The sequence below is a fragment of the Dermacentor silvarum genome, chromosome 3, assembly GCF_013339745.2.
Source record: "Dermacentor silvarum isolate Dsil-2018 chromosome 3, BIME_Dsil_1.4, whole genome shotgun sequence".
NCBI classification, from domain to species: domain Eukaryota; kingdom Metazoa; phylum Arthropoda; class Arachnida; order Ixodida; family Ixodidae; genus Dermacentor; species Dermacentor silvarum.
Window position 1 is genome coordinate 221,041,959 of NC_051156.1, and position 14,123 is coordinate 221,056,081.

The 14,123-nt window shown below is 42.7% G+C and overlaps 1 protein-coding gene across 1 annotated transcript in view; it reads right to left on the reverse strand.

The window, feature by feature from the left end:
- The window catches only part of LOC119446717 (coronin-6), a 46,559-nt gene that overhangs the window by 1,146 nt on the left and 31,290 nt on the right, over positions 1-14,123 (reverse strand). The window lies entirely within an intron of this gene.

The following is a 14,123-nucleotide window of genomic DNA, read 5'->3' on the forward strand; positions in this document are numbered from 1 at the left end:
AGGAGTAAATCCAGCATTTCTGAGCACTGCAATAACCATCACACTGCCCGAGATGAATCTGTAACATATCGATAATCCTTTTTTTGATATTGTGTGGCTCTAAAACGGATTATCTCTATCAGCATTAAAGCTGCGCCTTAGACAGCCTTATGTAACAGTAGGCTTATGCATGGAATTTTGAGTGTTCCCTGCCTATGAAAAGCAAGTTGAGATCAGCTTTCTGCATGGTTGCAGTCAGCTGTTTAGGTGAATGAATACTTTTTTACCACTCTTGAATTGTCCTGCATTAGGAGCTTTTACATCCAGCTTGTTTTGTTAATCAACTTTAGGTGGTTTTACCTCTAACTTAAAAGCTTAAAGAAAGATAAAAGGTTGTCTGCCATGTGCTAGACTTTTTTTCCCCCTACTATATTACGGTATGTCTAAATATCGACCATTGCTACAGGTCTGCACGAAAGCAAAATGTTTACCTTCTCAGTGTTACACCAGTAACAGTTAAAGATTTTGGGTGCAGGCAGGGCAATGTAATCAGAAGCGCATTTTACCCAGTTACATTCTGCTGTCAACCTTTTTCCTTACTGAGATCACGACTAAATACTTGGTGTATTTACTACTACAGTCGAACCCGGATAAATCATATCTGAAGTGGATCACAAAAGAGTTCGATATATAGGTATTTCGATATATAAAATAATTTTATACAAAAATCTTCAAGGGGATTTTACTGCTGTTCGTTATACACAATAATTCGTTATATGTGGGTTCGAGATTCGTTTTATGTTGATTTGAAGTGTTTTAGAAACCGGGCACGTAACAATATATGCAACGAAGTATTAAGGAAACAACTCTGCAACTTTGTTACAGATGTCGCCACAGGAGTGTTTTTGAGTGTGCGGAAAGTTTTGCCTGTGCAGACTGATAGTGAAGCTTCAGAGCAGAGTACTGTGTACTCTTTATGCAATATGTTTACATAATATTGGTAAAGTTTTTTTTAAGCCTTGCACTTGAACAGAAAATAGTCAGCTGAGTAACTGTGTTCATCTACATAAAGTTGCATTTCTCTTTATTGATTTGAAAGTGATGTAGAGAGCAACCTAATTTCCATCAAATATTCTGATTATTTGATATGATAGTGCAAATAAATGTGAATACAAAGATGAGATGCAGGCTTGAAGCAATCATCGAATCCAACATTATACCAAAACCCTTTTTTTTCCCCCTTTTTGCCTCACATGATTGAACTGCTCATGGTTACAACATAACAGTATTGATTAGTAGCATCAAGTGGACATACAAAGGGAAATGTCACACTTATTTCCGCACGAGGCATGCAAATTACAGAAAATGTTGCACAGCTTAGGCCACAAAATTATGAAATTAAGATATCCATTCTACTGAGCATGCCTCTCATTAATGGGCTTAGTGCGCACTCGCACAGATTTCCAAGGTGCGAATGAGTGCTGGCGATTTTGAGTAGACAAGAGTTTAGGTGAGGGCCTATGAGCATGAGTGAATCCGGTGAGCATTCGCAGGGCAAGTGCTTAAAAAAATATTTTTTTTTTTGTTTTTCCTCACGCTTCTGTGATCCACAAACTTTCTTTTGCCAAAGGTCCATTCCATCTTCACAACATGCTTTGCTGCATGACTTATTTTACAAATTTGCATTTTTGTAGCCTCCATCACTCTATTTGCACAGTGATTGCACTGTGGTCACTGTTGTCCTACTTGTGTTCTCATATTTTTATTATTCATTGCCTCTGGCAAATTTTTAACATTTTAGAGTTCGGGGAAGGGTGCAGCAAACCATTCGGAGTGCTGCAATACCCTGTGCAGTTGGTCAATCTCTTTATTGCATCGTAACCACTACAGCTCATGTCCAAAGATCTTTTGTGCGAGAAAGGTTTTCATCAATATTTTTGGCCATTGCCTACATAACCACAATCTCGAAATCTTGTATAGTTACTTGTATGTGTTTATAGCAGCTGTACATATGTGCTTATGTATTTATAGCAGCTGTACATATGTGTTTATAGCACTTGTACACTTAGCCAGTTTGTCAAGTATCTCCGTTCTTGAATATCATGTGTATATAATGTTTAAGTGCGTGAGAATAACACAAGAATGTACTAGTGAATTGAAGTCTGTAACATTTTTCATGTATGCTGTAAAAAAAGAAATGAGGGAGAGAGAAGTGAGGCCCTTATTTACAGCAGCAATCAGTATAGCTACATTCGTCAATGGAAACATGAAATCTTGCCTCCATCCCATATTTATATACAGGGCCAGTGTCACACTTGTGGGAGCAGTGTATGTATCATGAAGTAAAGGAAATGTTGAAAATTGTGCTGTTTTACTGTTTGTTGGGTGCTCTTTTTGTGAAGAAAAAAAAAGCACTACAAAGTGTGGTTGTAGGCGTACATATACTCGATTTCTACCAACATAGGTGACCAAAATTAAATTAATAGACTTACAAATTACCACTGTTTCCGTTTAGAAAGTTGTCCTCAGTAGTGAAAACTTTCCAATGCTGAACTGTTGGCAACTAGGTTTTGCCACCAGTGGCCTCTCTCAGTACAGCCAAACCTCGGTATAACGAAGTAAATATATAATTTGGTTGGTCATGGTTTATTTCAAGGGTGTATTCTATGCTGCTATTACGAAATGAAAATGCGGGATCCGACCCGGTATTGGCTATAGCGAAGCAAATTTTGTTTGCGCGCGCTTTAAAATATGTATTCGGATAGCAAAAATGTCAAATACACGCGCTAACCGATATTTCAGACGCCCGAGTTTTTTCGGACATGAGCGATTCCTGCTGCACTTCCACTTAGCACCAATGTATAACGGCATTAACCGAAATTTCGGACGCCGCACGGTGTTTCGGGGATGAACCACGCGTGCGATGCAGGAAACATGGAAGCCATTAACAAAGTCGCTGTCATGTCGACTGGCACGAAACCATAACTTTGGTTGCCGATGAAGCGGCGCTAATTAGGCCTAGCGGGAGTAAGTGCGGCTGGTGCCAATGTGGTCGCACATGTTGACCCTTATCAGCGTTTAAGCGCGAAAGTCAGGGCGCGCGTGCGAAACCGATGACCGCTGTAGCGGAGCACGGATCCACGAGCGGTCCCCTTCGTGTACAAAAATGACTAGGCGGCGTGCAGATTTTGGCCAGCGGTTTGGCTTAGAGCGCAGTCGGCAAGCAGACGCTTCGAGTTCGCACGGCGGTGTATTCGCGACGGTGCAGAGCACGTACGTGAGTATAATTTATTGTTACCGTGCCTCGTATCGGCACCGCAAGACGTTGACGGTCGTCGGAATCCGCAGGAGACCCTTTAGTGGGCTGTCCGAGGCACTCAGCTTGTGTTTCTTTCGCATAGACATGATAGCGATTTTTTTTTCTCGCCGATATCTGCATGTATGCTTATATCGCATATAACGAAGGTATTTTCGTGGCCGGTGCGACTTCGTTATAACGAGGTTCGACTGTGATATCGCTACTGTCGGTGTTTTTTAGAAAACGCTCGCAGTTGCAGGGAAAAAAGAAATAAGAAGCGCTATATATATATATATATATATATATATATATATATATATATATACTCTGGTTACGGACCTCCTAGACCAATATCTCGAAACTGGTTCTATCCTGAGAATTCGTTCCAAGTGGATACGCCTTGCGAACTCGGCGGCTATAATTCGTAGATTGAAATATGTGCCATAAAATATATTAATGTGCGTAATTATATTAATTATTCAATCAGGTGTTTTGATTTCTCGTGGAAGTAATGGCCGCCTCATCGAGTAGTTTAGATCGAGAATTATAATTGTGCTATCTGTCACAGGCAATTTTTAAAAATTTGGTGCAGCTAAAACGAACCACCCTGCTGTGTATGGGAGAGTGAATATATTAAGGTGCCCTTCCGAACCGTGTCGTCTGCTAGTGGCGACTGCTGCTGCGCAGGAGGCCGTAGCGTATACTGCAGACTATGTAACTGCGCAGAGAGATCAGCTGTTGTGATAACCGCGGTGAATTTTGCTCTGACATTGATAACGCATGCCTATTCGAGATGCAGAGGATATTCGGATACATTCTCGATCCCTGTTGCAACATCCACTTAATTGTACAGAGCGCACTCGCCGATTCGTAAGTGCAGCTGTTGTTGTTTAATTACAGAGGTCGTGCTTGCACCTTTCCCGCACGGTAAACGCCAGCTGCTTCGTTCCTTTAGTGTAAAAGAATAGCTTTCAACGGTACCCCACAGGGCGAGACTGCGGACGCCATTTTCGCGAAGGACGAAGCACTACCCAGCAGGCAGCCCTGCGCGGTGCTGCGGCTGTGCCGACTACACGTGAATTTAGTCTATGTTGAAGGAACTGCTTGTACTTTTTAACGCGACAGCGTTAAGGGCCTCGTGTCGCAGAAAATCTGGTGTCGGCGTCGGAGGCGTTGGCCGGCCAAGAAAGTGATCCCGAACTACGCAGGCCGTCCACGTGGCGCAGAAGCGCTGGTGAACTAATCGAATTTCTCAGAGTAAAATTCGTCTGAAAAATCGTAGTACGACGTAACCACAACCTACAGACGTGATAGCGTCGGATTATAATTTGAATATACGAGAAAACAATTCTCCTACGCGGAAACTCGAACACAAGTCCCTTTTCCAGCATATGTACCACTCGTACAGCGGCGCACCGCGGTTTCCTCCTTGCAAAAATACCGTCCAGATGGCGCTCGCCTCCTTGGCAGCCTAAAGTCCCTATATAAGAAAAGTACCGCCATCCTTTGATAAACGCTGCTTCTCTCTCCCGTATCTCCGATTGGACGATGATAGCGCGCGCTTTTCACTTCCTTATATTTTCTTTTTTTTTTTTTTCGCCTCAGAGCCATGTTGAAAGACCTCTGCGCAGCCGCAGTCGCCGGCGGCGGCGCGCGCCCGGCCTGAAAGCTTCAACTAGGACTTTCTAGGTGCGCCACCGTCGACTTGGCTTTCGCAAGCAAAAAGTAAAGAAAAAAGCAAGCGCTTTAGGAGAGGAGGCGGCGGAGGAAAGAGTAGATGGCGGTACTTTTCTTATATAGCGACTTTATGGCAGCCTAGAGTCACTGTATGGCTCCCTCCCTAAAGGGAGCCTAAAGCCCCTGGAACCCAGGACCTCAACTTCACGCTCGCCATGCTCTCTAAACTGCGCATGCGCGAAAAAATAAACTGCACTTAGGGATTTCTGTTTCTTGAAGATTCGCCTGTGTCTAGGTACTACTGAGGAGTTGTCGCTCCTCGAATATCTGACTTTGCCTAGGTACTACGGCGAACTTCCTTTGCTCGTTTTGTATGCGTTTGTCTCTAGGCTAGCCGGCATGTGCGTTTGTGGTCTCGGCTGGCTCATAGAAAACTCATTCCCCGGGTAGGGGTTGTGCCCGCGGGCCGTTGACGAAGCTACACGCCTCGCTGCCGAAAAGTCGCGTCGCTCAAGTTTTAACGACGAAAGTAGGCACGCTCACAGCGAAAAAAGGGAACAAGACGGCCGGATGAAGGTGTCCGTGTGTTGAGGCGACAACAATGTCGCCGACACGGTAAGTTTTCTTTTTTTTTTTTTTTTTTGGGGGGGGGGGGGAGGGGTTTTGTTGCAGTGAAAGTGCGACAATGCGAGCGTTCGCTCTTGCGCAAGCGGATACTGCTCTCGTTTGTGCCCCGGTGCCGCGGCGGGGGCGCCGGTGCGCGAAGCAGCGGTCGATGAGGTGTTGCGGCGTTGGGGTGTTGCGGCGCGCAGCGTAGCAACACCCTCAATAAAAAAATACTGCTCCAGTTAGGTAGACTGCTCCCTCCCTGATAGATTATATTTTTATCATCAAAACAGTGATGCGTTTGTTTAGGAATACCATCGATCCCTTAAGAGCAGCCACAGTTGTGCCTAGTCACCACCAGCCCAGCGTGTTCTCCGTTCCAACGCCGGCGGCGGGAAGCCAGCGTCGCGTAAGCAAACCAAGTCTCGGAAGCCAACGTTAGGGACAAACGCATACAAAACGAGCAAAGGAACTTCTCCGCCGTAGTACCTAGGCAAAGTCAGATATTCAAGGAGCAAAAGCCCCCCAATTTTTTCTCGTTTATCTTCGCGCGCAGTGAGCTCCGCTAGGGACGAACAGAGCAAAACCGGCAACCCGACAACTCCTCAGTAGTACCTAGACATGTGAATCTTTAAGGAAGAGAAGTCCCTATGTGCAGTTTTTTTTTTTTTTTTTTTTGTGCATGCGCAGTTAGCATAGTGAGCGTGAAGTTCAGGTGAACCCAGGGGCTTTTTCGCAGCCTAGCCTACTACGGCAGCCGCATGCATAGGCGAAGTTAGAGAAAAAGAAAGCTGCAGTTGCCGAGGAGCCTGATAAGCAGCCAGGGATCTTATACTATTGCGTTCCACTCTTAAAGGCGAAGCTTAAGCGTACTCCAATTTTTAAATGCAAATTATTGTACATACAGCAGCTTTGCATTGATTTCTTGTGTTCTTTGCACGGAAAGCTCGAACAGGAGGGAAAATATTTTCAGTATTATAAAGCCTAGCTCAATAACTATTCTATTAAAGAACGAAGTAAAATCATGCTTGAAGCCGCAGCTGCGACCAGCAGAGAAGCTTCTAAGGAAACTGCCGACGAGAGCACTTGTCAGGACATTTAGCAACAGGTTCTGAACAATGGCACTAAATCTCCCTGCGCAAGAATCCGCACTAGCAGCCTGATAGCTTTGGTTCTGCTACGAAGAACTACTGAAACAGAGTAGAGTACAGGTAAGAAAAATGTTCAAACATCCCGACAGAACTATTAGCTCTGCAGGACAAAAAAAAAAGGAAGAAAAAAGGAAAAGAGGCGCTGCTGTGGTTATTTTCCTCTGGTCCTGTCTAGTGCAACGTTACTAGATTAGCTAATCTAGTAACGTTGGTCTAGTGCTCCTTTTTCAGAATGTTGCTCAACCAACTGGCCAACTCCGCAATCTTTTTGAAACTTCGGTTTAGTTTTTTTTTTTTTTTTACACGGAAATCACTATAACAAAAAAGAAAGTACAGTGAAAAGAGTACATTAAACGCGAAAGAACTAGCAATGCGTTCCTGAACTGAAAGAAATAAGTCAGTGGCTCTTGAGAAGATAAATCACAATCTATGCTATGGGAAGGGTTAAAGTTTAAAGGGGCCGTCAAACACTTTTTGAACATAATAAAAAATTCACCGACGATTTCGATACTCCCTAATGTGAAATTTGAGCTCGTGCACACAATCTGTATCGTGCGACACATTGAAAACGGAGCGAAGTGTGGCGCCACTGCCTCGCTAATCGGGAGAAACAGCGCGAGTGACGCGTGGGCGCGATTCACAGCAGCCGCCGTAGACCTCCGTTCATGCAGCGCTTTGTTTCCATATATGGTATCGGTGGACGCGCTCGCCGCATGCCATCGGTGAACAGACAACGGCGCGCTACTCTGGCGCCATCTTGTAGCGGTCGTCACTACAGAGCCCGTCTTGCGATGCACTACGCTTTTCTTCTCACGCTTTCACCATACCCTCCTCCTCCGCTTTCATCCTCGCGCTGTCTTCGCTATCGCAGTCTTTCATCCCCCGCTGCGCACGGCGTTCTTTGCTCTTTCATCCTCCGCTGTGCTCGTTCGCTCGGTTACGCCGCGGGACGACGCCGACGCGAAGCGCGGGAACGGGCGCCTAGGAGCTGTGCTCCGATCTGTTAACGAGGCTCCTGTGAACATGTGAGCCAAATATTATTGCACTGCATGCAGCACGCAGTTTACAATCTCGTGTCAAACGCAGTGAACAATCGCTTGCTCTCACATCCGCAATTTCGTCATGCAGCGTCATCGAAAGCAGTAGGTCCACCAAAACTATTGGCCGATTTCGTGATCGCGAGGACATTCTCAGTAATACACCATCGATAAGTTTGAGTGAAGTAAATGAAAAATATGTCTCCGATCTCGAACAGGCAGAAAAATCATTGCATATTTTCACTGCGCGTGGCTTCCAAATAGTGTAACCGCGGCCGCCACGAGGTTACGCCACCGTAACGAGGTGCCACCCTTCCGCCTAGGGCGCCTCGATACCAAGCCAGACGACGCTGCTATCGAGGCACCCTTATTTCGCGGCCGCGACACTCAAATTTTGGCGGCAGCTTTGCCCTCTTGGCTTTTGCGCTGTGTAGCTTCCAGTGCGCTAACGGAGACGAAAAGAGAAAGTCGCTTAGGAAATTCGCGGGACGACGTACTTTAATAGTGAGGCCATTCTATGATTAATTAGAAAAGTGTTTCATGGCCTCTTTCAGGAATGCTATGCAAAAGCTTAGCCAGCCGTTAATGAACCAAAGTTTTATCGCAAGATTACTAGAAGAGTCATAGCCCTGGTGTATTTAAGCCAGTATTTAAGCAATTACAAATACTGTATGATGAGCAGTTCATGATTTTGCCTGAATGTCATAATTTTGGCTTGCCAATCTTTCTGGCTGCTTATGCTAACCTCATTGAAGCTAATTTGGAAATTGCAAATTCATTACATAGCAATAATTAGTGTACTTGCCATTTTGACTGTCTTTAGAATGCTTCACTTTGAGATAACTTTCCCACATGAACGTTACTGTTCAAATGCAGCCTACCTGTAGGTACACATGTGCTGTTAAGTTTCACAATTAATTTAAGCACCAAAAGTTATCTGGTGAAATGCACATAACACAAACAAACCTCAGCAAAAGAAACTACAATGTGCTTCCACAACAAAATTATGCATTATTGTGTCACCCTTGATAAATGTGCAAGAATAAGGGGGGTCCGCGAGGCTCAATTTTTTTTAGTCACAATACAAAGAAGCAAAAAATTAAGACAGAAAAAAAGCATAGGAGATGTGATGCATAGGTTGTGATGCAAGTCAATGCCATCACACCATTTAGACAGAGTGAATGGTGTGCATTTAGACTAAGGCTACAGGCATAAAACTGTATAATTTTATTTCACTGAAATCAGCAAGAGTTTCGTGATTTCCTATGCACAGTTTGTTGCGTGTACAAAGGTGAAAAAGAAAAACACCTCAAAAAGTTCATTCTGGTGAACAATGCACACTCACAAGACTAGATGGCAGACCCAGTCTCTCCAAAACAAAAAAAAAAAAAAAAAAACAAGTGGGGGGAAGGCACTTGTGTAATAAATATTTATGCTTTATGCATTGCTCGGAAAGTGATAGCAAAGTCACCCTTGGCACAGTAGTTGCTAAGACGTGAACACGAAAATTCTTTTCCGCCTTCCATCTCAATGATTATGCTCACAACTAATGCACACGTTTGGCATTAGGTACGGTAAGCAAACATGGTATACATGTGCACAATGGCACCACTGTTAACTTCACATTTCCCTCATGCGGGCAAATGGAATCACAGAAAATTGCATGAAAGAAAAAGGCTGGCATGGGACCTCATGAAAAGCTAATTTCGAACAGTGGTAAACAGACAAGTGCTTCAATGAGACCCTGAGCAAGTCAAGCCAAAACGCCAAGCAGCATTCAGCATATTGTTTAGCTGGATTTTTCATGACGGCAAAAAGGAAGAGCCCCCTATTCTCGTGCATAATTAGGCACACGTAAGCCAATTTAGTGCTCGAACTCTGTGCTACAGAGTCCAATATCTTGTGACACTCTGCAAACGGTACTGCTCACAATTCCACGCTTCTCACTCAGACAGGCTGACAACTGCATGCAAAGGTGTAAAAATGGGTAAATTGTAGTTACTAGAATCAAAATGATTGCCCAGTCTCCAGAGGACCCCAAATGTATCCACAAACTCATAAAATAATTGAAACCCTATGATATACATGATGTAGAATTCACATTAGCCACAAACTCTTCATTGCACTGCCCTAGTATGGGAAGACTGCTTTTTTTTTTTATCGTGCTCCAAACTACGAATGTGAAACTATACTTCCAAGCATCAAATACAAGACCCAGTGATAAATTAACAACTCCACACAGTGACACAGGTTTCAATAGCTTTCTGGCACATAAGGCAGTAGAAAATGTACTGCTACAGTGAACGGGAAACGAAGCCGTAAGGTTCTACTTGCAATGGTCTTGCACAAGAAATACTTTTTCACTGCCTATGCTTCATATAACAATATGGAAAACAAAACCTTGAAAGCCTGTATATTGGTGACAGCGAGCATTTTAGAATCATGAAGGCATGGGCTATTTCTTAATAAATTGCACAACGAAACAACAAACACAACCTAAACTTCCTCACTGCAACCTATACGCCTTCAAATACATCAATTAAGGTGAAAACATCACAGGCACTGGACAAGAGGTTAGAAAAGGCTATCCGTGTATTTCCTTGCTCCTCTTATATCTATTGTACTGTGTGTTGCTCTATTTCATATCTCCTGTGCTGCTTACATGCAGTTTCCACTTCAAGATACAGATTTTGCTGAGTGCAAGCGTTTGGACCATTTGGCACCATTTGCTTTAACCAAGACTAACATTGGGGGTTCTTTTCACCACCACTGCATGCAGTAACATCCTGCAGGTTTCTTGCACTGTGTAGAGCGATGTGAGGCGAGCACACACTTCGCCTGAAGAAGAGTCACATGTACACTACGTCCACTCGTGGAAAAAAATTATTTGGTAGGTACTTGTGCTACCTCGCAAGAATCTGCTACCATGCATAAAGTGCATACTAAGAGCAACAAATCAACTTGTTCAAGCACCTTGGCAACTTCTTTTGCAATAGAAAACATAAAAGTAACAAATGGAGTCGCAACGTTTTTAACATTTTTTGCTTGCACACCTTTTTTTTTTTTTTTCGATATGCCCTCGCAATGACAATTGGCGATGCTAAATCTATTTTCACCAGAGTATCAGTTTAAAAGCATGTAAAAAAAGACTAAAAGATCTCAGTCAACTTCAGAAAATCAGTCAAGATGTGAAAAAAGAAAGTATACATTAGATATTCTTGAAAAGAGTCAGCTTAAACCTGCTGCATGAAATAGCTAGTTAACAGGCCTTTGTAGAGACAGTCAGTTGTCAAATGTTACGTGCAGCCCACCTCGCATTCTGGCAGGGTAAATCTGAGCAATTCAAGTAATTACTGGAACTGATCTCATTAGTCTTAATAACAGAACATGTCTCGCACCACAGCTAGAATGAGAGCCAATGCATCACATGACAAATACTGGGCGTGCCTGCATCAATGGTGCTGACAACTGTGCATATATGATTGGTAACTCATATACAACACGTCAGAACTAAGGCACAGGGTAGTATCACAGCTGAACATTGGCTGTTTTGAGCCTTTGTGACAGCACACAGGTTATTGTTTACCTTGCTTCCAATAAATCACTGGAGATGATGAATGACACTGGCTTTAACAATACACCTGCACTCGATGTGATGCTGAAAACCACTTCAACAAGAATGTATGCAGTAGTCTTACTGTGCTATCTCTGACAAAGCTGTTAACAATAGGCCAAAGAGAGAGACAACTTGAGGTGTTACCGCTAGCACAAAAATACTTGAGCATAGTTGTCCTTACATTACATTAACAAGATTTAAAATCTCAATACATTCTTAACAGTCACTGCTCCCACACACCCACAGAGAAGCATACTTGGCGATCAAGAGGGGGGGGGGGGGGGGGAGAAAATAAAGAAAAGCAATCATAAAAACTCTTCAGTTCAATTCAAGTGTCAAAGAAAAAAAAAAATGAGTCATAAAATACAGGTTTTCAGAGACAATACACAAAAACAAAGTGCACAACATAGTTAAAAAATGCCATTTTCAGAGCATACATGAAGGATTGCAAATAGAATGCAAATCAATAAAATCCAGTCACAGACACACACAAAAAGAGAGAAAGAGAGCAATTACATATCAAGGCAATCACTCTACTGGGAAGAAAAACACTGCCTCCATCCAAAAGGTAAATGTTTTACTTAACGCATTCCAGCTTGAGATAGAGCTTAACACTATGCCACACGGCAAACATAATTGGCATTAAGTGTGTAGGGCCTTAGCCTCATTATTTTTGGAACTGGCACCACACATGCCTTCTTAATGTCTTAAGCTTGATGATCACCTAGCCAGCTAAAACAGCAACTTAGTTTGGAACCATGATATTCAGGTAGAGATAGATGTTGCTTAACCGTTTAAGGACGAGACATAAATACCCGGGAAAAAAAAAATTATTTTCTATCTAAATGCCTGAAATACATTGAGAATAAGCACAATCAGCGAAAAGAAAAATATCTTGCAGAAACTTTTTCAGCTATAGGGGGAACATCAGACACAAAATTGGAAGTGGGCTTCACCCCAAGCCATCTATTTCATTTGGAATTCGTACATTTGTACAGACAGCTGCTGTCATATGTGAACCATATGTGTACATTCTCTATTTGCTTTACATCAAGTGTGTGATACCACTGCAGCTGGAGATCTTGCATCTATCTGTCTCCTCTTACCGCGCTTTCAAAAGAACAGGAATTGCATGCCAAACTTCTTCCTTGTCCTGTGTTCCTGCTCTAATCCAACAAATGACAGTTGCTACCTGTCATTCAGTGTTGGCTGAAGACATTTAGTCAGAAACTTCATACTCAATACTGAAACTTAGCAATAAATTCTTTTTTCTGGTTTGTTGTCTGTAGGCAACACTCGTCTAAAAAGGATTAACGGTTTTAATGTACATACAGAAAACAAATTTTTGTGAGCTTCTAAAAATGTACTTGTTAACTGCTTTTGAAACAAAAACTGAAGCGGTCAACATAGAATGGCATCTACAGGTTTGAGAGAGGTGTAAAACGAGAAACTAAGTGACGCTAACGCTTTCTGGGATAAAAACGGTTACTCTTTCTACAAATACGTACTCGTTTAGGTTAAACAATTTTGTTATATTTAAGTCATCTGACTGTGCTGTTCAATATGAACAAGGAAAATAGACTACTTATTCTAAGACCAGGCCAGGTTCTTCGAAGTAGGAATGTTTCTAATTGCATTTTCTTTTAATGCCATTAAGCTTACCCTTGTGGCAGTGCACGACTGACATTCATAGATACAGCATTATGCATTTGATGCCATTAAATCAGCACATGCAGCACAGGTACAAAAAAATGCCCATTAGAGATTGATTACAGCAAGCAAACTGCACAGAGAAAATCCAGGCAGTCACATATACAGCCCATATTTTCAGATGTTACCAAGTGATCCAAAATGTTATGCCTGTTAATATGCTCATGCCAAATAATTTTAGTATTCCACAAGCAGAACTGCTTATTCAGTCAAGAAGGATACTACCTTTGCTCCTAATAAGCTTTGTCAAACATAAAATCAAAAGCAGATGCTATGCCTATTGCTGCTATTGCAATAAAGTTGCTGGGTCTTTTGCTGACAGTCACCAAGTAGAATAACAGGTAATGAAAGATTGAAACTTTTCTTAAAACCTACAGCGATTATGACACCATGGCAGTGATGCAAATGCAGCCGACCAAATTTGGGGATATGCTTGGTTATCTGAACATATTGGCATGGTGCTATTGTGCTCTATAGAGCAAACAGACATAATGGCAAAAAAGAAAAAAAAATTTCAAATGCCATGTGATGGTCAGCCCTCTCTTTTAGCCATTTTCTGCAAGGACTGCATCACAAATTTCAACACTGCAAATGACAAGTATAGTTAACTTCTTGTGGTGAAGTGACTTCTTGGCTTTCCAAGAGCCATTTCATCACTAAGCCTAGTGAGTAATGGTTTCAAACGGTTTATCACCAAACTGCAAGTTTCTAACACTGCGTGTCATTTTGTAGTAGCGACAGTTTTGAAAAATCTACCGTACACTGCATTTCAGCTTTGCGAGCGAGCATTTCTAGAAAACGAGGGTGAATATGCCAGCCGTGACTGTGCCACACTGTTGCCATTATCTGCCAATGAAAGGTAAATGTTGTGCTTAGCTAGCAGCAGTTAATCAGAATGAGCATGCTCATCACTAGCAGACAACTAGCACTGAGCACCTATTCCTTGCATGTTCACTAGGGAACTACAGCAAGAAGCTTGGATGCCATCCAATGCTCCAGACTTCAATATTTTGAGAGCCAGCTATTTTGCAAGGCTTAAGTATAAGCAA